The following is a 16043-nucleotide window of genomic DNA, read 5'->3' on the forward strand; positions in this document are numbered from 1 at the left end:
AATCTTAACCTAAAAATTCTAATTCATAAACCATTAATACTAAATCTTAAACGATAGACCCTAAACCCATAAATTACTAAGTATTAAATTATAAAACAAAAATTACAAAATTTAAAAAGTCTGAAAAAAAAAAACCTAATAAACCCAAACATAAGAGTTCATACCTAAAAAAACCCAACTTATCATACAAGGGTGAGTTAACTATTGACAATGCAATTGAAATAGAATTATTCATCTCCACCTCCATCGATGCTTCTAGGAAAAAGAGAAATTTAAAACAGGACAAGAGAAAGCATATGTCTTAAGGATTTAGGCATATCTCATTATTTCCTACCAAATATAAAGATGACAAATTTATATTATACTTCTCTGTATTTTGTTCAATCAACAATTTATGGTTCTAAACAACTAACAAAGTTATTATTATTTTTTTCTAATTCATATTATTAGGTTTATTAATATGAACATTTTAGTTATTTTTACTTATAGGGTGAATGCAATATACGTTACACTGACACACTCATAACATTATGCTAAAATTTTTTAAGAATTGAATAACCAATGATTTGGTATATCATGAAACACATCATAAGTAGATAATATAATATTCTAATTAGAAACGACGAAAATCTGATACTCATAGTGCCAGAACACAATAAGAATAAAATGCACTAATGATTACTTCTTTACTTAATTGAAGAGAAATGTCATCCAGTTTGATAGACCACTTCAAGCAATTGTTAGATAGAATAAATAATAGAAATTAAGACATAATTCAATGTTGAAAAACTTTAATTTTGAATTTCAATTTCTATCGAACGAACTATTATTGAGCCTAATAACATCATGAATATTAATTTGTGTGTAAGGCCACATTCAATATTTATGGATTCACGGAATAAGTGGCCAGTCAGAAAGTACCTTACTAGATGGAGAGTACGAAAAGGTAAATATACACCGCTCTCTTTAATAATTAAAATGGCTAGTTTATAGACTTTTTGTAATAATTTCAAAATTATATTTCACATCATATACATATGTATCTAGGAAAGCTTCGTATTACCAAAATTCATTTTTAACAAATACCATCAACAATATAGTAATGTTTTATTTGGAATAGATCATTCTAACAATGTCATTGACATCATAGTGGAAGTGGAAAGTCAGGGAGAATACATAACCAAAACAATGACCGATCAAGTAAAATCATTTTATTCAAAGGGAGAAGGGATAATTCTACAGCTGAGATACGTTGCACAACAACTGTTCTTCCTCTCATTATTAGATGAGCAAGATAGATTTTACTTTTGCAAACCATGGGCTACCTTTAATGTGACGATCAAATTACCATCACATTTACTGGAGTATATTCAAAGAGAGTTTGGCCTGGATTATTCTAGCGATAACTATGAGTCTCAGCGATGAAGAATCTGAGAAAACAGAGGCGAATAATAAAAATGAAGATGAAATTAAATAAGCTATCTGATTGGGCAGTGATTTACCTATTTGTGAATTAATAACATTGGTAATTTTGTCAATGTTCTGTGTATGTATATTTAAATCCTATTTTTCTTTTATATTCTCGCAGTTCTGATATTGTTATCGGTAGGCAATACAAAAAAGAACATTGACTTCCAGTGAGGTAAAGGGATCATATATGGTAAGTTGTTTATCTCTACATATTGGATGTATCTAATATTTTTATTTTTTTTTAAAACTTGACACCAAATTAAAAGATATTTTTACTCATGAAAATTCAAAATGCTGACAAATCTATCCACGAATAAACAAAACTACTATTTCTACTTGTGAAAAATGGACTTTTGCTAACAAAATTACCCAAACCTTAAAAAAATTATTCAAAATTCTCAAAATACCCTCTAATATAACTTAACTCCAACTTCTCTTATTACTCCACACCACCACACCCTCAATCACAAACCCTACCACCATCCAAATCCTTCCTCACCACTACTCTCATCCCTAACGACCACTATCAATGCTGCCATCACCACCACTGCCATCATCGCCTCCTTCTCTAATACCACGGCAAAGACAGAAATAGAGTGACAACAGTGGTGGTTTGGAAGTAGCGATTCCAGCAACCTTCAGTAGCAGTGACGACAAGATCTGCTCTTCATCGCCACCTTTGCCCAAAGTTCTTGTTCGCCACCATTGCTGCTCTATCAACGAGGGCCATGAATGTTCTTTGCCTTCCCTTCACAAGCATGCATGAGATCCTACATGGCGGTGGCACTCTCGATTCCCTTGAGCTCCGCTTCGATGACCTAATCATTAATCTTTGTGTTATCTTTCACAAGAATGTTGTGAACTCTGATTGGGACTATCTCCGACGACAGCCTCCGCTCCAGCGTTCCAACCTTGAAGCGCTGCTCACGGAGCTTTGAGGTTGGGGACTGAGGAGTTTGAAGATTCGGCAATATGTCGTCGTCATGGCCTTTTTTAATTTTCTATTTTTAATTTTTTTGTTTCATTCTCTAATTTTGCATCTCTATAATCTAACTTATTATTGAATTGTAGATCTGTGATTGTTGAATTTGGATGTTCCACTTCAGTTGGAATTTGAATTTGTGTTTGCAGTTCTGTTGGTTCTATTGCTGAATCTGTAATAATATGATTCTGTTGAGGCATTGTTGTTTGAATTCTGAATTTGAATACTCCTCCTCTTTAAAATAAATTTTCTAGCAGTGATGAGTAACTTCTCTTTTTAGTCATTCTTTCACTCTATCTGTTTTGGCTTTTTCTCTCACTCTTCCTCCCATGCTCGATGGTGGTGGTAAAGAGAAGGATTTGGGGATGGTGATAAAAGCAATGGTAGTGGTGGTTGGAGATGAGAGTGGTGGTGAAGAAGGATTTGGGTGGGAGTGATGGTGTGGAGTAAAAAAAAGAAGTTAGTGTTACATTATATTAGAGGAAATTTTGGGGATTTCAAATAATTTTTTAGGTTTCAGATAGTTTTGTTAGTAAAAGTCCATCTTTCATGGGTAAAAATAGTAGTTTTATTTATTTGTGGCTAGATTTGTTAGCATTCTAAACTTCCATGGATAGAAATGGTAGTTTACTCTTTTTTTTGTTCGAAGCATTTACCAAGTGATTTAAGAGATACATTGTTAGAGTTTGGACTGAACAGAATATGATCCGTAGCAGACCCCATAAGCAGAAAGGATAACATATTTTATTTTAAGGTTATCCAATATGGATCAAGACCAAGTGAATGTAGACTTGGTCTTGAATGGTACAAATTCTGTAGACATTATAAACTGAAAAAGGATGATCCATGTCTTTCACTTGAAGGTTAAGATTGAGAGGAAGAAGAATTAGTTGTGTTAAATCGCTCCTATTTCATATGCTGAAATTCGACTGACAACTAAGTTGTTACTTCTAAGGGCGAGAATGGGTAGGGTAGGGTAGGGTTCGGAGCCAACCCTAACCCTACCCGCGGGTTGAAAATATACCAACCCTAACCCTACCCGTGGGTATCTAACCCTACCCGCGAGTTACAAAAAAGATGCAACATTATTATATAACTTGATGATAATTTAAAATTGAACTGACTTTTATATAAAAAAAAAAGTATTAAATTATCAATTAATGATCTTCTTTTAGTGGCTAAGGATCTTTTGCATTTAGTGAGAGTTCTTTAGTTCAACATCTACTTGAAACATATTTTTATATAAGTATATAACATATTACATATACATATATAGGGTGCGGGTTGGTCGGGTAAGGTTGAGGCTCAACCTGTACCTTACCCGATCGGGTGGGATCGGGTTGAATACCCACGGATAGAGTGCATGTTGCCACCCTAATTACTTCTTAGTTATCTTTGAAGAAAAGCAGTTAAGAAAAAACATGTAATAAAACTTTTGATCAATTGGCTTTATACTATTTTCGGTATTCATATGCAAAATGTACAAACTTCATCAAACATACTGATTAATTAAAATTTTATCTGATTTAAAGTAATTTTTTATTTAAAGTTTTATCTGTAAATTTTCAAATTTTAAATTTTTTAACCCAGGTCAGACAGTTTAAACCCTCTTAACGTACTTTTAATTAATTAATTAACTAGTTAATATTTTTTCGTGTCTTACAACTTATAGAGGTTGAAGAGCGCTTTGGCGTAGGAGCACTGCTCGTTGGAGGAAGACATCAGGTACAAGATTAGGGTCTTGAATGGGGATGGTGGTTGGCAGTGGAGGAAGAAAAAGAGTAAGAATTGTAAAAGTTTGGAATTTGTAAAAGAAGATAAGTAGGGGTTGTTACATTGAACCCATGCATCTTTCATAGATACAATGTTAATTTTTTTGTTTAATGGGTATTTTTGTCAATATTTACAAAATTTATGAGTACAAATGATAGTTTATTCATCACAAAATTTAATATGTGATTCAAAGAGAATCAATACATTCAATTCAGAACCATAATATTCAATAACACATGGATTGATAATAAATTGAGGTTTTTTTCTTAATATTGAAGAAAATAAATAAAGTAAATTTAAATAATATAGAACACTGAATAAAAGTGATTTAATTTAAAATATTCATAGTCAAATAACACAAATATTAAAAGTATGAATATAATAAAATAAAAAAAAATGAAAACATCAATAAAAAATATAAAAAAAAAAACTCAAAAATAAAGAAAAGGATGCCACATCAACAGTCAAATGTCTTATTTTAAGATTTAACTTATGATTATGATTTGTTAAAGTTATGACTAGTAATGCAACAATTTTTTTTTTTTAAGTTCTTAATATTTTTTTTTGTAATAAATACATTACAAATGTATTGAATATAACTGAAAAATAACTTATGAATTGTGATCCATCACTAAAATGTTAATTATCGTGATTGTCTTAATTAAAAGAATTTCTTATAGTCACCTAAATTTTCATATTTATACTTAGAAATAAATTTATTTTAACAAATACAATATATAAGTGAACCTATCATATGTATCATCATATAAAGTAACTACTCATATAAAAATATTTTTGTATAAAAATAAGAGTTAAAAAATATTAAATAATTTAGAGAAAAGGATAAATCGATCTTTAATTTTTTGGTCTATAGACATTTAAGTTCATGACCTCTTTAAAATATGGACACATTGATTCCTGGGTCTAATTTATTCAATTTTAAAAATTCTCTCATGTTTGCGTCCATAATATCAACCAGGTCAGTATAATAGGAGTCATGTTTAATTTTTTCACTGGATTTTGAAAAAGGTCAAGAATTTAAATGTATTTTCAAATTTTCGAGAACTTAAATATCTGCAAATCAAAAGGTTAAGGACATATTTTTTTCAATAATTTAATATATTTAATTAAATTATTTAATATAACACGTATTAACATGTTGATAATATTTTCGTATAAAAATATCCACGCCTAATTGAAATGCATGTAACAAATTATTAGCAATGCAGGTGAAGAAAAGAAATTAAACAAATCTTCAAGAATTTAAATGTCTGCGAATCAAAAGAATAAAGACCTATTTATCTTTTTCTCAATAATTTAATATATTTAATTAAATTATTTAATATAACACATATATATTAACATGATAATATTTTCATATAAAAATATCCACACCTAATTGAAATGCATGTAACAAATTACGAGTAAATACCCATAGTTAGGGGTGTTCAAATTCAAACCGATCCAAATTAAACCACTCATCCAATCCGATCCAAACCGAAAATCGATTAAAACTGCACTAATTCGGATTTGATTGGATTTTATTTTTTACAAACCGCTGGATTGGATCGGATTTCGAATCTACTTTTCATAACCGATTCAATCCAATCCAAACCGCACAATGTGCTATAATATTATTATTTTATTATTATATTTACAATTATACTTATAACATGTTCAATTTGTTATACATTTTTCTATTATTCATGTATTATTATTATTATTTAATAACTATTTTATGTTCAAAATGTTATTTATTTATTTATTTATTTTAACTAACCTATAATTTTATTTCTATTGTTATGTTATCGTTGGCTTTTTAAGATATTGTTAAGATTGTTATGTCATTGTTGATTATTTAAAATTTGATATTGAGACTTGTTATATGTATTTAATTTTTTTTATTTTAAAAATCGCAAATCCAAACCGATCCAAACCGCTTGTAATCGGATCGGATCGGATCGGATTTCCAAAAAAATTCATCCAATCCAAACCGCACCGCACATAGATTAAGCGTTCGGATCGGATGACTTTTTTTCTTAAAACCGAACCAAACCGCACCGCGAACACCCCTACCCATAGTAGTATCTGAGATTCGTGCAAATACCCAATGTACTCCTTAAGATCCCGATTTTCCCATTATAGTCCTCCAGATAGAGCTCCGAGCACTCAAAATGGTCCCTGGGCATATTTCTGGTGATGAGTCATCATCGGAGCGCTGGCGTGGACTAAGTTTGCTACGCTGGAGGGGCCCCAAATGTCGTCGTTTTGGTTTGGCGCCCTTGATAGCCAAAAACGACGCTGTTTTGATGTTATTTAGCGTGAAAAACAGTTTTCTCTACAATACAGACTTCACTCGTCTTTTTCTTCTTCCACCCTCTGACTTCATCTTCGTCTCCTCATCAATGGCGTAACCGTAGGGTTCTAATTGCTAGGTTGAAAAAGTTGAGAGAAGAAGAAGCAAGAAGTTTTCGTTCTTCTCCTTCATCACCAGAAGCAAGAGGTTCTGACTTTGTGATCGGATTCAAGGTAATCCTCCTCCCTTTTTTTCTTTGTATTTTTAATCAGTGTTGGTTGATGATATGCAAGTTGTTAGTGTGTTTGAGGTTCGGAAGTTTTGGTGTCGTTGTAGTGTCTAGGGTTTGAAGGTTGGCTGGGGTTTGTGGGGTTGCTCTATTTAACCTGAATGAAACAGGGATGAAACAGGGATATGGTAAATGATGTATGCAGGACTGGTTCAAAATGTGTTCCTGAGGTGTTGATGTTATTTTTTTTATAATGCATTAGTAGGCTTTCAAATTCTGCCTGTATTAAGTAAAAGCTTTAAATTTCTTGCAGATGGAAGAGAGGTTGGACATCATATTTCATCATGGGGGTGACTTCAAAAAGAATGCAGAAGGGATTATGATTTATTCTCCGAACAACAAGGCCTGTTTAGGTTATCTAAATATTGACACTCTATATGTCTTCTTCATACGGAATTACCATAAGGAGCTTGGGTACAATAACATAAAGCATTACTGGTGGCATGTTCCTGGAAAAGGCTTGGATAATGGGTTGAGAAATGTAAACAGTGACAAAGAGATAAGAGAGATGGTGAATTATGCCAGGACAAATGAGGGGATGATTGATGTATATTCCGAGCATGGAGTGTCAGTGACGGAGGTGTTAGACGGAGGTAACACAGTTGTATACCTGGATGAAGATGGTGGAGAGGGGTGTAATGCTAAAGATGCTGATATCAGTCCCTAACTGATTGAGACTCATGCACTCATAGTTTCTCCCATCCCGAAGGTTGTACCATCACACTCCAAAACCAAAGTTCACACTACATCTGAAGTCACACAGCCACCACCAGTGTCAATGACTCCTACCCATCCCAAGGTGCCAACAAAAAACACTAATCCTCCTAAGACAACCAACCCCCCCAAGGCAACAAAGCCCAATAGATTACACCAGCCCACCAAGCCTACCAAACCCACTAGATCCAGCCAGCCCACAAAGCCCAAGAGATCAAGTATTTCCAAGAGACCTTGTACACCGTCTGCTGCTAGAGGATTCAGGAGCAAAGTGTTTAACAATGAAGTTCCATTTGATGTGTCTTCTGACTCCTCTGACAGTGAAGATGATAGCCTATTTAAGCCAAGACCGGATGAGGGTAGTTCCTCTAATTCTGAGTCTGCAGGGAATGATCATAAAACTGGGAGTAGGATTAGGAGAAACAAGGTACAATCAGATGTGGGATCCAGAAATGTTAATCTAGTATGGAAAGGGAAGGAGAAGATATTGCATGAAGACGACGGTTTGGTGCAGGAGGTGAGCGACGCTGAAGTTAATATTGGGTTCGTGGGTTGTGTTGATGAAGGTACATAGAATAGACTAGACCCAGGTGTTGACTCAGATGGCACCAATTTCTGGCACTCAGAGGAGATGAAAATGCCTCTAAACTCAGAAGATGAGCTGGAGGAAGGAAATGATTCTGAGGAGGCATGTCCTCTGTTTAGGGAGGGTGCAAGGTTTGGAGAGTTGCATCTTGAGGTTGGCATGAAGTTCAGAACGAAATGGAAATTTAGAGAAGCTGTGAAGAAATACACAATCCAAGAGGGTAGAAGTATAAAGCTAGTGAAAAATGACAACATAAGATGCAGGGCTGTTTGTAAGGTCAGTGATTGTCCATGGGTGACTTATGCATCAAGAGACCATGAGGACACGTGTTGGCAAATTAAGACCTTCAACGATGACCACACTTGTCCAAGAGAGGACAAGAATAGGACTGCCAACAGAAACTGGGTATGCAGCAAGCTTGTAAAGAAGGTGAGAAAGTATCTGAATTTTAGACACTACGAGGCTACAACTTACTTCAAGACACGGTTTGATTTGACACTGAATAAGAATTCAATCTCGAGGGCATTAATGGATGCTAGAAGTGTGGTGTATGGTGATGAGAAAGAGAAATATAGGATGGTTCGGGATTATGGTATGACGCTGCTGAAGACCAATTCCGGTTCCACTATAGAGATATGTACCACCCCACAGCTAGGGGTGTTCAAAACCGATCCGGACCGAACTAAACCGATGAACTGAACCGAAAAAATTGAAAACCGAATTAACCAAAAATCGAAAAAACCGAAAAAAGTGATATTTTACGGTTCGGTTCGGTTTTCGGTTCTTGCCACCAAAATCCTAACCGAACCGAACCGAACCGGTTCTTCCCAAAACCCTAAAAATTAAAAACTACCTACCCCACCCCCCCAAACGCGTTACCTTCCTTACTGGTTACTGCTGCGCGAGTCCCTCCCCAAATCCCCTATGGAAACTTAAGTACCTAACCCCCGAATCCCAGATCGGAGCCAGCCTACCTGAGCCACCACATCTCGCCCTCTGCGGCTTGCACAATGCACACCCACTCACCCAGACCCAGCCACGGAGCCAGCCTGAGCCACCCACCTCCTTGAGACTTGAAGCCACGAAGACGAAGATCCCCCACCGCCAGTGCACCACGAAGACGAAGATCCCTCAACACAGCACCTTGCCTGGCTCGCCAGCACCATCCAGCGGCACCCCAGCACCACCAATAGGACCGATCTGGCCACTTGCAGCACCGTTTGCGGCCACCCATAGCAGTACTGCTGTGTTTCTGGCCTGGCCACCCACAACACAGCAGCCACCGGTTGGCCTTCTTCCAATGCTCTTCCTCCTTCCCATCCACTTGACTTCAGGTTTGATTTTCTCTCCTTCTATGTATCTGAAGCAATTAGACATATTGGGTTTATAATTATGAAATAGTTAGGGTTTGATTTTGTTAATTATAATTTCTATGATTCTGAGTTGCTGGATTTGTTTAGGGTTTTGTTAATTTCTTGTTAATAACTCTGATTCTGTGCTTCTGAGTTGCTGGGTTCAAATTTGCTTGTTTTGCTTAGTTCAAGTTCTGTGATTCTCTGATTCTGTGATTTTGATTCTGTGATTATGTGTTTCTGAATTGATTTTTGGTTTTCTGCACTTATTTTGCTTGTTTTGAAATTTTGTTAATAATACTAATGATTACTGTGTTTGTTTAATGATTTTGTTAATTTAAGTTGTTTATTTTGAGTTGATTTTGTGATTTAATTTATTAGTAATTCTGATTCTGTGATTCTGAGCTGCTGGGTTTAATTTATTTTTGCTTGTTTTGAGTTGATTTTGTGATTTATTTATATTCAATTTCTGTTGAATCTATTTGTTCATTATTGCTGATTGTTGTTCATTGTTGTTCATTATTTGTTCATTGTTGCTGATTGTTGTTCATTGTTCATTATTGCTAAATGCTAGTAATTTTTTATTTTGTTGTGTTTCTGCTTTTGTTTTCTTAATTATTTGTTCATTGTTGTTCATTGTTCATTGTTGTTGATTCCTAGTATTTATTTTTCATTATCTGGTACTGGTCTTTGGAAGGATATAAGAAGAGAATTTGGAATCAATATAATTGATGAACAGAAGGTGCAATTGTCTAAGGTAATTAGTCTTTCTACATATGTCTCAGTTGCGGCTTTTAGTTTCAAGAGAACTAGGTGGGCACAATGTATTTATGTATTGCCTGCATTTTTTGTGAGAAAGTGCATTTCAATTGCAAGTTATGAGGTTCTTTGTACTATAAAAGATGTCTTCAACATTCTAAATATATTGATATAATGGTATTAAAAATAGAAAGAAAGAATTTTATTGTTTGTAATATACCTTTAGATGTGTTATTTTCTTGCATAATGTAATGACACTTCTGTTAGTCTTCTGTTAGACTTCCTTCCAAGTCAATATGGAACCCGAGCCACCAATTCAGGTAATTTGAAGCATTTGCTGTTTACTGGTGCATTGTTGATTTGTTGCTACTTGCTGTTTACTGGTGGGTGCATTATTGATTTGATGAGTTTTTTTGTTGGTTTTGTTGCTGGCTTGCTGCCTTACTGGTTGCTATTTATTGCTGATTTGATGAATTATTTGGTAATTTCTTTTGTTGCTGGTTATTGAATTGCTGGTTTATTGAATTGTTGGATTGCTGCCTTGCTGGTTTATTGAATTGCTGCCTTGCTGGTTTATTGCTGCCTTGCTTGCTTGTTGTTGTTGTTCTTATTATGTAACTGTTTTTTTTTTATTTCAGGTTGGTTTGCATTAAGAAGTTTAGCTATTTTGTTGGAGAAGGCACCATAACTTTGCTATCAGTTTAATGACAATTTATTTTTATTTTCAGTTGTGTTGACTATTGAACTATTGAACTTCTTTAATTGTCGTATTTGAATTTTGTTGTCGTTAAATTTCATTAGATCAAGACTTTGTTAGTTATTGTGTATATCAGTTTGTCGATTTCAATGTTATGACTTTGCATAATAGTATGGTAGAATTTTTTTTTATTTGATTGAAAAAACCGAACAAACCGAACCAAACCAAACCGATTTTAATTGTTTTGGTTTGGTTCGGATGACCTTTACAAAAAAACCGAACCGTACTTTAATTAGACGATCGGATCGGATGACTTTTCCCTCAAAAACCGAACCAAACCGCACCGCGAACACCCCTACCCACAGCCATACGGTGAAGTTACCTTTGATAGGATGTATGTATACTTAAGCGGCCGTAAAAACGGGTTCAAGGCTAGTTGTCGTCCTTTGATAGGGCTGGATGGTGCATTCCTGAAGACAAGGTTTGATGACCAGATTTTGTCAGCCAAGGGGTTAGATGCAAATCACCATATCTATGTAATAGCTTGGGCTATTGTCAGAGTGGAGAATACAGAGACATGGAGATGGTTTCTTGAGCTACTTTATCAGGACTTGGGTTACTATAAAGATCATGACTAGTGCTTCATATCAGATATGTAAAAGGTATGGAGCACTTGTAATTATTGCCTTGCTTTGAATCTATTAGACATTGATGGTTAAATGCTTATCTGTTATATGCTCATATGCTTATCTATTTGAATCTATATGCTCATATGCTTATATGCATATATGTTATACTGCTAGATGTGACAAATAGGAATTGGTTGTCTGATTAATCAGGGTGTCCTATAAACTTTTATATACTTAATTTCCTGAATCATTGTGTATATATTTGATAAAGGTTAGAGACTTTTATGGGGCTCGATTGTAAAGTTTAAGGACCATTATGGGGATAATCATTAAACGCCGGGGACTTTTATGGGTCACAAATATAATGTCAGGGTCATATATGTGTACATTTTGTTGTAGCTATATATGTATAATTGATGAGCGGATAATTTATACGCTTTTTGGCATTGTTTTTAGTATGTTTTTAGTAGAATCTAGTTACTTTTAGGGATGTTTTCATTAGTTTTTATGTTAAATTCACATTTCTGAACTTTACTATGAGTTTGTGTGTTTTTCTGTGATTTCAGGTATTTTCTGGCTGAAATTGAGGGACTTGAGCAAAAATCATATTCAGAGGTTGAAGAAGGACTGTTGATGCTGTTGGATTCTGACCTCCCTGCATTCAAAGTGGATTTTCTGGAGCTACAGAACTCCAAATGGCGCGCTTCCAATTGCGTTGGAAAGTAGACATATAGGGCTTTCCAGCAATATATAATAGTCCATACTTTGGGTGAGTTTAGACGATGTAAAAGGGCGTTGAACGCCAGTTCTACGCTGCTGTCTGGAGTTAAACGCCAGAAACATGTCACAAACCAGAGTTGAACGCCAGAAATACGTTACAACCTGGCGTTCAACTCCAGAAAGAGCCTCTGCACGTGTAACATTCAAGCTCAGCCCAAGCACACACCAAGTGGGCCCCGGAAGTGGATTTATGCATCAATTACTTACTTCTGTAAACCTTAGTAGCTAGTTTATTATAAATAGGACTTTTTACTATTGTATTAGACATCTTGGGACGTCTGGTTCTTAGATCATGGGGGCTGGCCATTCGGCCATGCCTGAACCTTTCACTTATGTATTTTCAATGGTAGAGTTTCTGCACTCCATATATTAAGGTATGGAGCTCTGCTGTTCCTCAAAGATTAATGCAAAGTACTACTGTTTTTCTATTCAATTCAACTTATTCCGCTTCTAAGATACTCATTCGCACTTCAACCTGAATGTGATGAACGTGACAATCATCATCATTCCCCCACGAACGCGTGCCTGACAACCACTTCCGTTCCACCTTAGATTGAATGAGTATCTCTTGGATTTCTTAATCAGAATCTTCGTGGTATAAGCTAGATTGATGGCGGCATTCATGAGAATCCGGAAAGTCTAAACCTTGTCTGTGGTATTTCGAGTAGGATTCCGGGATTGAATGACTGTGACGAACTTCAAACTCGCGAGTGCTGGGCGTAGTGACAGACGCAAAAGGAGGGTGAATCCTATTCTAGTATGATCGAGAACCTCAGATGATTAGCCGTGCTGTGACAGAGCATTTGGACCATTTTCACAAGAGGATAGGATGCAGCCATTGACCACGGTGATGCCTCCAGACGATTAGCCATGCAATGACAGCGCATCGGACCATTTTCCAGAGAGGATTAAAAGTAGCCATTGACAATGGTGATGTCCTTACATAAAGCCAGCCATAGAAAGGAGTATGACTGATTGGATGAAGACAACAGGAAAGCAGAAGTTCAGATGGACGAATGCATCTCTATACCTTTATCTGAAATTCTCACCAATGATATACATAAGTATTTCTATCTTTATTTTATGTTTAATTATTATATATTTTCGAAAACTTCATAACTATTTTATATCCGCCTGACTGAGATTTACAAGGTGACCATAGCTTGCTTCATACCAACAATCTCCGTGGGATCGACCCTTACTCACGTAAGGTTTATTACTTGGACGACCCAGTGCACTTGCTGGTTAGTTGTATCGAAGTTGTGAATGAAAAACGATTTATTAAGACGTGCGTACAGAGTTTTTGGCGCCGTTTCCTGAGATCACAATTTCGTGCACCAAGTTTTTGGCGCCGTTGCTGGGGATTGTTCGAGTTTGGACAACTGACGGTTCATCTTGTTGCTCAGATTAGGTAATTTTCTTTTTGTTTTATTTTCAAAAATTTTTTAAAAATCTTTCAAAAATTTCTCTTTTGTTTTCGAAAAATTTTTTAAAATAAAAATGTTTTCAAAAATATATTTTTCTTCAGAATTTTTAAGAATGAATTCTAGTGTTTCATGAAGCATGATGAAGCCTGGCTGGCTGTAAAGCCATGTCTAATTCTTTTCGATAGGGAATGTCAGGCGTGTCATGTCTGAGTTACATACTAAAGCTTGGCTGGTTATTAAGCCATGCCTGACCCTTTGATTGGAGCTTTAGACTAAAGAGCATGAGATTCCTGGAATTCATATTAAAAATTTTGGAATCCTTATTTTTTCTTTTTCAAAATGATTTTTGAAAAAATTAAAATAAAATACAAAAAAAAATCATAAAATCATAAAAATAAAAAATATTTCATGTTTCTTGTTTGAGTCTTGAGTCAGATTTTAAGTTTGGTGTCAATTGCATGTTCATCTTGCATTTTTCGAAAAAAATTCATGCATTCATAGTGTTCTTCATGATCTTCAAGTTGTTCTTGGTAAGTCTTCTTGTTTGATCTTGATGTTTTCATGTTTTGTGTCTTTTCTTGTTTTTCATATGCATTCTTGCATTCATAGTGTCTATACATGAAAAATTTTAAGTTTGGTGTCTTGCATGTTTTCTTTGCATTAAAAATTTTTCAAAAATAAGTTCTTGATGTTCATCTTGACATTCAAAGTGTTCTTGGTGTTCATCTTGATATTCATAGCATTCTTGCATGCATTCAATACTTTGATCCAAAATTTTCATGCATTGAGTCTCTTTCATGTTTTTCTCTCTCATCATTGAAAATTCAAAAAATAAAAAAAAATATCTTCCCCTTTTTCTCTCTAAAAATTTCGAAAATTAGATTTGACTTTTTCAAAAATTTTTAAAATCTAGTTGTTTTTATGAGTCAAATCAAATTTTCAATTTAAAAATCCTTTTTCAAAATCTTTTTCAAAAATCAAATCTTTTACATTTTTCTTAGTTATTTTCGAAAATTTTTAAAATATTTTTCAAAAATCTTTTTCTTATCTTTATCACATAATTTTCGAAAATAACATTATCAATTAATGTTTTGATTCAAAAATTTCAAGTTTGTTACTTACTTGTTAAGAAAGATTCAAACTTTAAGTTCTAGAATCACATCTTGTTATTTCTTGTGAATCAAGTCATTAATTGTGATTTTAAAAATCAAATCTTTTTCAAAACTAATTTCAATCATATCTTTTCAAAAATATCTCTCTATCTTATCTTTTTCAAAATTTGATTTTAAAATATCTTCTCTAACTTCTTATCTTCTTATCTTTTCAAAATTGATTTTCAAATTTGTTTCAACTAACTAACTAACTTTTTGTTTGTTTCTTATCTTTTTCAAAACCACCTAACTAACTCTCTCTCTCTCTCTCTAATTTTCAAAAATATCTTCCCTCTTTTTCAAAATTTCTTTTTAATTAACTAATTATTTTAATTTTCAATTCTAATTTTCGAAAAATTACTAACCTTTTTCAAAAACTATTTTCGAAAATCACTAAATCTTTTTCAAAAATTATTTTCGAAAATTCTCTCTCTCTCATCTCCTTCTGTTTATTTATTCATCTATTAACACTTCATCTCACCAAAAATCCGAAGCCTCTCTTTCTCTGAGTTCAGATTTTCTCTTCTTCTTTTCTTCTACTCACACAGGGACCTCTATACTGTGGTAAAAAGGACCCCTATTATTATTATTTTTCTGTCCCTCTTTTTCATATGAGCAGGAGCAAGGACAAGAATATTCTTGTTGAAGCAGATCCAGAACCTGAAAGGACTCTGAAGAGGAAACTAAGAGAAGCTAAATTACAACAATCCAGCAAGCACCTTTCAGAAATTTTTGAACAAGAAGAGGAGATGGCAGCCAAAAATAATAATAATGCAAGGAGGATGCTTGGTGACTTTACTGCACCTAATTCCAATTTACATGGAAGAAGCATCTCCATTCCTGCCATTGGAGCAAACAATTTTGAGTTGAAACCTCTGCCATTCCTGATGAAAACTGCAAGTTTCATGGACTTCCATCTGAAGATCCTTTTCAGTTCTTAACTGAATTCTTGCAGATCTGTGATACTGTTAAGACTAATGGAGTAGATCCTGAAGTCTACAGGCTCATGCTTTTCCCTTTTGCTGTAAGAGACAGAGCTAGAGTATGGTTGGACTCTCAACCTAAAGATAGCCTGAACTCTTGGGATAAGCTGGTCAATGCTTTCTTAGCCAAGTTCTTTCCTCCTCAAAAGCTGAGT

This window comes from Arachis hypogaea, chromosome 15 (genome assembly GCF_003086295.3).
Source record: "Arachis hypogaea cultivar Tifrunner chromosome 15, arahy.Tifrunner.gnm2.J5K5, whole genome shotgun sequence".
Lineage (NCBI taxonomy): Eukaryota > Viridiplantae > Streptophyta > Magnoliopsida > Fabales > Fabaceae > Arachis > Arachis hypogaea.